Below are 12,256 nucleotides of genomic sequence, written 5' to 3' on the forward strand. Positions count from 1 at the left end.
TCATCATCATCATCATCATCATCATCATTATCATCATCATCCACCTCCTCCTCCTCCTCCTCCTCCTCCTCCTTCTCCCCCTTCCTTCCCGTCTTCCTTGTGGGCGAGTAACAAGTTCTTGGACGAGTATCAGTGACCCTGTTGAGACGGTTCATGGCGAGAGAGAGAGAGAGAGAGAGAGAGAGAGAGAGAGAGGTGGGGAGGAGGGGGCTTCCTAGAAATCAAAAAGAAAAACTGACACTTACAATTTGACTTACCGACTGACTGACTTACTGACTGACTGACTGGCTGGCTTACTTCACTGACTGACTGACTTACTGACTGACTGACTGACTGGCTAACTTCACTGACTGACTGACTGAAATAATGAGTGACAGACAGACAAACTGAGAGACAGACAGACAGGCAAACACGAAGACAGACAGACAGACACGAATGAGATACAGACATACAAACTTCGATACGAGACATTTATAAATCACAAAGGGAATGGAAACTGAAGTAACAACAACAACAACAACAACAATAACAAGAAAAGCAAACACACACACACACACACACACACACACACACACACACACACACACACACACACACACACACACACACACTAACTTCACACTCACATCCATAATTGACACCAGGTAATCCCTTTCCATAGTCATTCCACTAACACAATCCTTCCCTTTCCTAACTTTTTTTTTTCCTAACTCGTGACCTTTTGACCCTAACCCTCCCCTCCCCCCTCCCTCCTTGACCCTGAAGCTGAAGGATGCATTAAGGAGTGGACACTTGTATTAGGAGGAAAAAATAAGGAGTTAATTTGACCTTCACGACCTCGCTGATAAATTTAATGAACTTGTATTGTGTTCTTATGTAATTTTTTTTTTTTTTTTTTTTACTTTTTCTCGCGATTTTTCTCTTTCGTTTTCTCTTTCCTTTTTTTTCTTTTGATTTTCTCTTTCGGTTTTCTCATTCGCTTTCTTCTTTCGCCTTTCTCCCTTGCTTCTTTCTCTTCTCTTTCTCTTTTTTTCTTTCCCTTCATTCTTTGGTCTCTCTCTCTCTTTCCCTCCTTTCTTTGGCTTCTCTTTCTTTCGGTTCTCTCTTTCCCTTCTTTCTCTCTCCTCTCTCTTTCCCTTCTTTCTGTAACCTCTTTCTTTCCTCTCTTTCTTAATCCTTTCTCTAACTCTCTCGCGTAGCCTTGGAAGGGAGATCAAACTCTACCTTGTCCTCTTTGATCCCTCTCGCCCTTGAAGTCCGTATAGGGAAGTGATTGATCCCAAGTTTCGGCCCATAAATCATTTGTTTATTCTAAGCTCCCGCCCCTTGCGTCCTGACATTTTGTACGTACGTGTGGCCTTCTACATGCCTCGGTATTTGTCCCTCCCTCTCAGACTTACTGACTGACTGACTCGCTTACTCGCTCCTTCTTCCTCTCCTTCTCCTTCTTCCCTTCCTCCATCGGTTGCTGACTCCTCCTCTTCCTCCTTCATTCCCTCCCTCTCTCCTTTACTTCTTCTTCCCTTCCTTTTCTCCCTCGCTACCTGGCTCCTCCTCCTTCTCTTTCTCCTTCCCCTTCTCCTTCCCTTCCTCGCTTACCTGGCTACTCCTTCTCCTTTTTCCCTTATTCCCTCCCTCCCTCTCTCCTTTACTTCTTCTTCTCCTTCGCCTTCTTCCCTTTCTTTTCTCCCTCGCTACCTGCCTCCTCCTCCTCCTTCTCTTTCTCCTTCCCCTTCTCCTTCCCTTCCTATCTTACCTGCCTCCACCTCCTCCTCTTTCCCTTATTCCCTCCCTTCCTCTCTCCCTTACTTCTCCTTCTTCCCTTCCTTTTCTCCCTCGCTACCTGCCTCCTTCTCCTTCTTCACTTCCCTCCCTCACATTCCCTCCCTCCCCTCCACTATCTATCTATCTACCTATCTATTTATCTATCTACCTTTCATTCCTTTCCTCATCTGTATTTCTTTTCTATATAGCTACCTGCCTACCTTCTAGTTATCTGTTTACCTTTCATTCCCTACCTCTTCTTATATTTTCCTTACCTACCTATCTGTTTCTACCTCTCATTCTCCTTTCCCTGCACTTTTCTTACCTTCCTTACCTTACCTTACCTTACCTTACCTTACCTTACCTACTTACCTATCTGGCTACCGATCTCCCTCCTTCCCTGTTCCCTTGAGTGATAAAAAAAAACAAATATACATCCAACGCGCGTGTGTGTGGATGTGGATGTGGAGGAATGTGGAGCGATTTCGTTGAGGTGGAGTTTTTTCCCTATCATATGCTTCTTTTTTTTTCCCTTCTATCCGTCTACGTGTCAAAACTGTGAACCGATTTCCAGCTGTGAGTCAGGAAGATTGACGTGTTTTCTTGGCCTTGGATGCGTAAAAACAACACTGTCCCCATACGTATATTTTTGTTTCCTTTATTTCAATCTAGTTTTTCCCTTCGTTTTATTATCTAACCTCATGTGTCGGGTGAGAGAGGGGGGGGAGTGTGTGTGTGGTTAAGGGGTAAGTGTGTGTGTGTGTGTGTGTGTGTGTGTGTGTGTGTGTTTGTGTTTGTGACTAAATTCTGTGATTCTGCAAAGGCATCATATTAAGTTTCTCTCTCTCTATCTATCTATCTATTTATCTAAACATCCTTCTCTGTGTGACTTTGTATTAAATCAAACCCACACAGGCGTCACCTTTGTGTGGGCAGGTGGACTGGTGAGCGGGGCATCCCATTCATCACCTGTGCGTCCTTCGTCTCGAGATCAAAATATTATAGAAAATTTTAAGAACGCTTCCTTGACTCTATTCCATTATGTCCTTGTCTATTTTCTTTCTAAATCATGCTTGTGTTCTTCCTTGATTGTGTTTTCTAAGGAGGTTCGGGTTGGTTTCTCTTTTTCTTTCTCTGGTGTTGATTTTTTAAGAAGTTTCCTCGATTCTTTTTCATTGTGTTAGGGTCTGTGTCCTTTCTTTATTATAACTGGGTTCTCATTAATCGTGTTTTCTTATGTGGTTCGGTTCGGTTTCTCTTTTTATTTTCTCTGGTGTTGATTTTTTAAGAAGTTTCCGCGATTCTTTTTCATTGTGTTAGGGTCTGTGTCCTTTCTTTATTATAACTGGGTTCTTATCAATCGTGTTTTCTTATGTGGTTCGGTTCGGTTTCTCTTTTTACTTTCTCTGATGTTGATTTTTTAAGAAGTTTCCTCGATTCTTTTTCATTGTGTTGGGGTCTGTGTCCTTTCTTTATTATAACTGGGTTCTCATTAATCGTGTTTTTATATGTGGTTCGGTTCGGTTTCTCTTTTTACTTTCTCTGGTGTTGATTTTTTAAGAAGTTTCCTCGATTCTTTTTCATTGTGTTAGGGTCTGTGTCCTTCCTTTATTATAACTGGGTTCTCATTAATCGTGTTTTTTTATGTGGTTCGGTTCGGTTTCTCTTTTACTTTCTCTGATATTGATTTTTTTAAGAAGTTTCCTCAATTGTTTTCTATTATCTTCTTGCCAATGTCCTTCTTTTATTATGGTTTCAGGTTGTCTTTAATGCTCTCTAATGTGTACTGTTTGATTTCTGTTCATTTTCTCTCGTTTACATTTTTTAAGAAGTTTCCTGGATTCTTTATTTCATTGTGTTCTCGTCTATGTCCTTCTTCTATCATGGTTTCAGATTTTCTTTAAGGTTTTCTTGTTGTTGTTGGTCTGATTGCTCTTTTGTTTTCTCTGGTATTGATTTTTTTTAAGAATTTTCCACAATTGTATTCTATTATTCTCTTGCCTATGTTCTCTAATGTGCTCTGTTTCTCTTTATTTTCTCTCGTATACATTTTTTAAGAAGTTTCCTAGACTCTATATTTCATTGTGTTCTCGTCTATGTCCTTCTATCATGGTTTCAGATTTTCTTTAAGGTTTTCTTGTTGTGGTCTGATTTCTCTTTTGTTTTCTCTGTCGTTTAGTTTAGTGTGTTCCCGCGTATCCTGTTCACGGCGAAGGATTAGAAACTACTTCAAACGTCATTCATCTGTTGCTTTTTCTGCCTCTTCTACCCCCTCCTTCCTTTCCCTCCTCCCTTTCCTCTCTCACTTTTCTTCTGCTTTCATTCATCTCCCTTACTTTACCATCCTTTCCTTTCATCCTAATTCTCTCAGTTCTTCAGTTTCCTTTAGCTTTCTTCTTTTCTTATATTGAAGTTCCCCTGTAAATTTCCCCTTCCATCACCTATCAAAGACCTCCCTCCACCCCTTCATCTTCATCTTCTCAGTTCTTTCATTTTTGTTTCCCATTTTTCTTGTTTTCAAAGATCTCCCTCTACCCCTTCATCTTCCCTTTCCCTACGCCTTTGTTCTCAGTTCTTTCATTTTTGTTTCCCATTTTCCTTGTTTTCTTGTATCGAAATTTCCCTCTTCATTTCAACTTCCCTTACGCCTCCCTTCCATCAGCCTTAAAGACCTTCCTTCACCTTCTTTATCTTCCCTTTTCCTATCCTTCCCGTCCCCTTCACTACCCTTATCTTCCTCTTCTCTACCCTTCCAGCCCCCTTCTCATCCATTTCCATCTTCTCTTCTCTACCCTTCATGCCCCCTCCACACCCCCTTCACTACCCTTCCCTAACCTTCTTGCCCCCTCCCCCTCCTACCATGTCGCTTCGTTAGCTTATCTATAAGAAATCACTGCTAGCAAGATTGCAGTGTCACCCCACAACCCACATCCTTCTCCTTTGCCTTACTAACTTACTAGGCTCCCCAGACTGCTCTCCCCCAATACATACCTCCCCCACGGTCCCTAGCTCACCCCACCATACACCTCCTCCCCTTCTTTTGCTTCCCCCCCACACCCTCACACACATATCCGCACTCTACCCTCCCAAAACGCCTCCCCACGCCTCCTCTTTAAGTTCTCTCCCCTTCTATTCCCCACGCCTTACCCCCACGCCTACCCACACCCCTTCCCCTTCTCCTCTCCCCACGCCTTCCCACACTCCCCAGCGCCCAACTAACCTCCCCACACTCCTCCTCCTCCTCTTCCCCACGCCTTCCCACACTACCCTCCCCCTTCCCCATGCCTTCCTCACTCCCCTCTCACCTCCTCCTCCCCACCCCCCTCTCCTCCACGCCTTCCATATCAGCCGCATCGTCTTGCCCCGCGCCCTATGGTTCCCTGGCACTGTCAAGGCTGGCGGGCGGGGTGACGATGCCGCGCCAACCCCCCCCCCCCCCCCCCCACGCCCTCCCCTTCACCCCACGCCCCCCACCCCACTTCCTCCATCGCGTCACACATTCCTTAGGGGGCACGGAGGTTGTGGTGGTGGTGGTGGGTAGGAAAGATAGTGAATGAAAGGGAAGGTGTGGAGGAAAGGAGGAGGAATGAGGAGAATGAGGAAGAGAAGAGGAGAAGAAGAAGAGGAAGAGAGGAGAGTGATAAAGGAAGGAAGGAAAGAAGGAATGAAGGAAGGATATGAAGAATAGAAAAGAAGATGGGAAGAGAAATTAAGAATATGGAGAAGAGAAAAGGAGGAGGAGGAGAAGGAGGAAGTTAGGGAAGGAGATAAAAAAAGAAAAATTAAGAATAGGGAGAGGAGAAAAAGAGGTCAAGGAAAAAATGATGCAGAAGGAAGAGGTAATGGAATGAGGAAAGGAGGAAGACAAGGCGAAGAAGGAAGAAGAAGAGGAGGAGGAGGAAGAAGAAGAAGAAGAAAAGGAGAAAAACTGAGGAAGACAAGGAGGAAATCATTGAAGGTAGTGATGGTGGGCATGAGTTTGAGAAATTGCTTGGGCGGGAATTAATGTGTGTGTTGTGTGTGTTGATGTGTGTTTTTGTGTATGTGGGTGCGGATGGGTGTGTGGAGGTGCAGGTGGAGGTGAGGTGGAGGAGGTGGAAGCATTTGTGGTGGTGACTTGGGTGTTGTGTTGTTGATGTTACGTCCGCGTCTGTCTGTCTGTTTGTCTTTTTTTCCATCCTTTTTCCTTTGTGTCTGGATGTTCGTGTGTGTGTGTGTGTGTGTGCGTGTGCGTGTGTGTGTGCCATTTCGTCTTAAATTACATAGCCATTGCAATCAAGTAATGTAAAAACACGTAAAAAATAGCCAATAATATTTTTTGTCCAATCTTATTACACGAATCATATGTATTGAGAGGAAGAGAATGAAAGAAGGAAGATAGGAAGGAAGGAAGGAGAGAGGAAAGGTTAGTACCATTTCATTTGAGAGAGAGAGAGAGAGAGAGAGAGAGAGAGAGAGAGAGAGAGAGAGAGAGAAGAAAAAAAGACAGAGACGTGGAGAGAGAAGGTATGAGTAATAGATATTTTTGGAAGAAGAAGAAAGACGGAAGGAAAAAAAATAAGAAAAGAGGGGAAGCCAAAACCAACTAAGCGAAACAGATAAGAAATAAGAAAATGAGAAATAAGAAAATAAGAAAAAAATAGGAAATAAAAAGAAAAAAAAAGGAAAAGGGGGAAAGGCACAAACTCACAAAGCGAAACAAATGAATAACTTTTTTCTACGCTGCGTCCAGAAGATTTGACTCACTCGACCTTGTGGAAATTGCCGTCTTTACGTACATGCTTACTAGACACACACACACACACACACACACACACACACACACACACACACACACATAGACTCACGCCCAACAATCTCACCTTGACATATTCTTCTTGATATATGTTCACACACACACACACACACACACACACACACACACACACACACACACACACACACACACACACACACACACACACACACACACACACACTACCCCCAATCCTCCCCCCCACACACACACATACACTCACACACACCTGGCTCACTCACACGCTCCACCTCCTCCAGATATCACAGGTGGAAGCAGCAAGGCCTTGACACGACTCTTCTCTGAGATCTCCCGTTGGCTCTGTGTTGAAGTGGAAAGTAGGGAGCAAGAAGATCGAGGGAGAGACAGAGAGAGAGAAGTGTATTGTAAAAAAGGAAATTGCATGTGTGTGTGTGTGAGAGACTTGGGTGTGTGTGTGTGGAGGTGGTGGTGATGATGGTGATGGTGATAGTGGTTCTTTGTGTTTGTGTGGGGGGGGGAGGGAGGATCGGTGTGTGTGTGTTTGTGTGTGTGCGTTTTAATACACTTGAGTAAAAATATGACCGCAAGTATGTAGTTTTTGAGTGTGTGTGTGTGTGTGTGTGTGTGTGTGTGTGTGTGTGTGTGTGTGTGTGTGTGTGTACGTGACTCGAGTGCCGACAATACGGTTTTTCGCACGTGTTGTTTACCTGTGTGCTTCTCAAGGTGTGTGTGCCTCTGACCGTGTACACATACCATTAACACACACACACACACACACACACACACACACACACACACACACACACACACACACACACGAAATATCTCCAGGAATTATCTTTATTTTTTGTTGCATATTTCTTCGTATACCTCCATTACCTCCTCCTCCTCCTCCTCCTCCTCCTCCGTCAGCTGTCGCCACGTTAGAAGTCGACACTTTGACTCTTATGATGTGTATTGTTCACTTGGAGGAGGAGGAGGAGGAGGAGGAGGAGGAGGGAATGCGACTCGGCTCCTGTTTTGGTTGGGGTCATAAAAGGTTAATATTGCTATGTGTGTGTGTGTGTGTGTGTGTGTGTTGGGTGTGTCCCGGGCGTGGTGCTGCATAGTAAATACGCAAGTTCACTTTCCGTTTTGTTTTTGTGGTGTTTGTAATCCTTCTCCGTCTCCTCTATTCTTAGATGTTTCGTTTCATCCTTTCCGTCCCCTGTTCCTTCTTCCTCATTCCTTCCCTCTGTTGGTTATTCTCTAGTTTATCATGTTTTCCTTCCACTCTACCTCCCCACCCCATCTCTACCTCCCCACCCCATCTCTACCTCCCCACCCCACCTCTACCTCCCCACCCCACCTGTACCTCCTCACCCCACATCTACGTACCTCTCCACACCACCTCTTCCTCCCCACCCCACACTCACACACACAGGGAGACATAGCCCAACCCCCTGACTGACCCCCAGTACCCACTCCGGTAGGGGCACGGGTTCAAGGATACTGGCCATCGGTTCAAGCTCCACCCGGGGATCGAACCCAGGACTTCTCGGTTAGGAGTTGAAAGTCTTAACCACTACACCACGGACCACTTATACTCTTACCTTCCTTTATTTACCTTTTCTTCTTATAATCCTCCTTCGATATATATTTTTTCTCCATATTTTCATTCCCTCCCTTGTCTAACTTTCATAATTGCCCCTGTGGTTTATTTTTTATCTCTCCATCTTTTTCATAATGTTTTTTTCCGCTATCTCTTCATTCCCTTCCTTGTCTAACTTTAATCAATCCCACTGTCTATATTTTTTTCCCCTTCTGCCGTCCGTCATCTTCCCCACAATATATATTTTTTCTTGCATCTCTTACTCCTTTTCCTCTCTCCCTCCCTCCCTACCTACCTAACTTCTCTCCCTCCCTTCCTTCCTCCTCTTCTTCCCTCCCTCCCTCCCTCCCAGACTGCCTAATAACCTACCCTCCTCCTCCACCTCGGCCTCGTCCACTCCACCCGCGCACTCAGGCATTCAATGGACTCTTACTAAGCGTGACCACCCGTTAGTGGGGCACCGCAGACGACCCTGGACACACACACACACACACACACACACACACATACACGTTCACTCATTCGTTTTTTTTAGGGTCGGGTTCGTCTTGCAGAAAAAAATGGGACAATTAAAAGGGAATTACATAAAAGGACGTAAATTGACTAACAGTTATTCAATCCATGTCGTAAAAGGGTTATTTAATAGTCCGTGTGTGTGTGTGTGTGTGTGTGTGTGTGTGTGTGTGTGTGTGTTCGTGTTCATGTGCGTGTGTGTGTCTGTGTGTGTGTGTGTGACAATAGCCGCTTCATTGATGTCATTATCAGGTTTTATTGTGTATTGCTTGCATTCTCTCTCTCTCTCTCTCTCTCTCTCTCTCTCTCTCTCTCTCTCTCTCTCTCTCTCTCTCTCTCTCTCTCTCTCTCTCTCTCTCTCTCTCTCTCTCTCTCTCTCTCTCTCTCTCTCTCTCTCTCTCTCTCTCTCTCTCTCTCATATTTATCTCATTTTCCTAATACAAATATAGACCCAATAAATGTTCACCTTCTTTCATAGTAAATTCTACCAGGGGGGGGGGAATGGGAAGGGGGAGAAGGAGAAAGGGGAGGAGGGGGAAGGGGGAGAAGGAGAAAGGGGAGGAGGGGGAAGGGGGAGAAGGAGAAAGGGGAGGAGGGGGAAGGGAGGGAAGGAGAAAGAGGAGGAGGGGAAGGGGGGGAAGGAGAAAGGGGAGGAGGGGGAAGGGGGGGAAGGGGTCTCTCATTCTGGCTCAGTCAACTTTTTCTTTCTTTCTTTTTTTCTTTGCGTAATGAGGCTTTCCTTGTATTGCCCCTTCCTCTCCTCTCTCCTCTTCCAGCTTTTCTGTTTTCATTTCTTTTCTTCTTTTCTTTTCCTATTATTTTCTTTTTTTCTGTTGTTTTGCTTTCCTTTTCTTTTCCTCTCCTATTCTTTTCCTTTTTTCCCATTGTCTTCATCTTTGACCTCCTCTTCCTCCTCCTCCTCCTTCTCCTCCTCCTCTTCTTCTTTTTCTTCAATTCTCTCCTATTCTTTTCATTGTCTTCGTCATTGTCCTTTTTCTCTTTCTCCTCCTCATCATCATCCTCTTCCTCGTCCTCCTCCTTCTCCTCCTCCTCCTTCTCCTTCTCCTTCTCCTCAAAACCATCATCATCATCATCACCATTATTATTATCAACATCCTATTCGTCCCTCCTCCTCCTCCTACGCCTCCTCGTCCTCCTCCTCCTCCTCCTCCTCCTCCTCTTCGCCTACGCACCCATCCGCATCGCTGACCAACCCGCGACCTTTTCCAACGGTATAATTGAAGGGGTGTGGCGCGCACGTGACCGAGGGAAGGAGGGAGTGAGAGAGGGAGGGAGGGAGTTTGCTACTATGTCTTTAGGAGGGAGTGGCAGTAGCAGAGAGGGAGGGAGGGAGGGAGTGCCAGGTTTTGGAGGGAATGGAGTAGAGGTGCAGTATACAAGACCTTCGGGAGTAAGAAAGAGAGGGAGGGAAAGAAGGAGGGAGAGTAGTTTGAAGGAGAGAGAAGAGGGAAAGGAAGGAGAAAAAGGGGGAAGGAAGGAAGGAAAGTGGAGGAGTGAGTAGGTAAGAGAAATTGAATAAGGGAGTGAAATATGGAGAGAAGAGAGGAAAAGGGAGAAGGGAGAGAAAGACAGGGTAAAAGATAAGAGAGAATGAAAAAGGGAGGGAAATATGAATAACTTTTTGAAGGAAGAAAGGAAGGAAGGAAGGAAGGGAGTAGATAAGAAGGAAAAACAGATAAAAGAAAGGGAGGATAGGAAGGAAGAAGGAAATAAGGGAGGGTGAATAGATAGAAAAGAATTGATAAGGGAGAAAATATGTAGTAGCAGTAGTAGTAGTAGTAGTAGTAGTAGTAGTAGTAGTAGTAGGAGGGGGAAGAGGAGGAGGAGGAGGGGGGAGGAGAAGTAGAAGGAAGAGGAGGAGGAGGAGGAGGAAGGTAAAATACATGAATAAATCTTAAGGAAGGAAATAAGGAAGGGAAAAATGAGGTGCTTATGAAGGGGCAGGAGGTTAGGTAAGGAGGGAGGAAGGGAGGGTATGAAGGTAGAAGGGAACGAAAGAGAGAGTGTAATGCAAAGGGAGGAGAGGAGGGAAGGGAGGAAAGGAAAATTATTAGCAGGGAGGGTGAAAAAATAATGTATACTTATTTTTTGTTATTTTCTATTTGCCGATTTCACTTTTTTATTGCTAGTTTAGACTTTTAGGGAATTTTAACTCTCGTTTTTATTTTCCTTCTTGGTAATTTCTTATTTTCTCTCTTATTCATTCGTTCATTCATTTATATTTAACTTTTTTTTCTTTTTCATCCTCTGCCTCATCTCTTTCATTCTCTCTTTTTTCCCGTTCTCTATTCTCCCATCTCTCTGTGTATAATCTTTGTTTAATGTCAACCTTCTTTCATTCATTCATTCATTCATATTTCACTTTTTTTTCCTTTCCATCCTCTGCCTCATCTCTTTCTTTCTCTCTTTTTTCCAATTCTCTCTTCTCTCCCATCTACCTGTGTTTATTCTTTGTCTAATATCAACCTTTATTCCTTCCTTCCTTCCTTCCTTCCTTCCTCCCTTCCCTCCCTCCCTTCTTCCTTCATTCCTTCCTTCCTTCCTTCATTCATTTCTTCTTTCCTTCCGTCCTTCCTTCCTTCCCTTCCTCCCTCCTTCCTTCATCCATTCATTCATCAATAAACTTCTCTTCCTTTCTCTTCTATTCTCTACATAACACCCACCTCCCTTTTTTCTTTCTCTCCCTTTGAGCTCCATTTGACTAACTTTTACCAATTGTATCAACTCCTCCTCCCCTCCTCCTCCTCCTCCTCAACTTAATCATCTCCCTAACCTTCACCTCCCTCCCACCCACTCTCTCTCTCTCCCTTTATCTCCAATTCACCACCTCCTCCTCCTCCTCCTCCCCCATCATCACCAGTTTTCATTCTCACACGTCAAGCTTCATAACAGTTTTCTAGATTACTAAAACAACGTCCGGTCAACCTTGTCGGAGAAACTTCACATTTGTAATTCACCAGAAAAGACCACAAGCATGATTTTTCCTTTTTCTTTTTCTTTTCTTTTTTCCTTTTCACGACGGATGCAAAAATGCCCGAAAGCGTTCTCAGGTGTCAGATTTCACCGTTTTGTTTTGGCTTTTGAGGTTTCTAATTTTCTTACTTTTGTTTTCTTATTATAGTTTGAGACCTTGAAAAAAAATGAAAACGTGAGTGAAAAGAGAAGTTACGTGATGCTTAATAGAGACAAATGGAAGTTAAAGTTAGATAGAAGTTAGTTAGTTAGGTGGTTACTGACTGACTGACTGACTGACTGACTGACTTACTTACTTAGGTGGGTAGATAGTTATTTTGTTAGGTTAGTAGTAGCAGTAGTCGTAGTAGTAGCTGTATTGATGGTGGTGGTGGTGGTGGTAGTAGTAGTAGTAGTAGCTGTATTGATGGTGGTGGTGGTGGTGGTAGTAGTAGTAGTAGTAGTAGTAGTAGTAGCAGTATTGATGGTGGTGGTGGTGGTAGTAGTAGTAGTAGTAGTAGTAGTAGTAGTAGTTGTAAAGTTGCTGTCATTGTATCATTATCATTCTGAGTGGTTATTCTTTCACCTCGTCATCGTCATCATCATTATCTTTTTTTTTTATTGAGGCAAACATGCTT

At 44.0% G+C, this 12,256-nt stretch overlaps 1 long non-coding RNA gene across 1 annotated transcript in view; it reads left to right on the top strand.

The window, feature by feature from the left end:
* Positions 1 to 12,256, top strand: part of LOC127003551 (uncharacterized) — a 68,727-nt gene that overhangs the window by 48,314 nt on the left and 8,157 nt on the right. The gene's annotated exons all lie outside the window — the stretch shown is intronic.

This window comes from Eriocheir sinensis, chromosome 25 (genome assembly GCF_024679095.1).
Source record: "Eriocheir sinensis breed Jianghai 21 chromosome 25, ASM2467909v1, whole genome shotgun sequence".
In the NCBI taxonomy this organism is placed as follows: Eukaryota; Metazoa; Arthropoda; class Malacostraca; order Decapoda; family Varunidae; genus Eriocheir; species Eriocheir sinensis.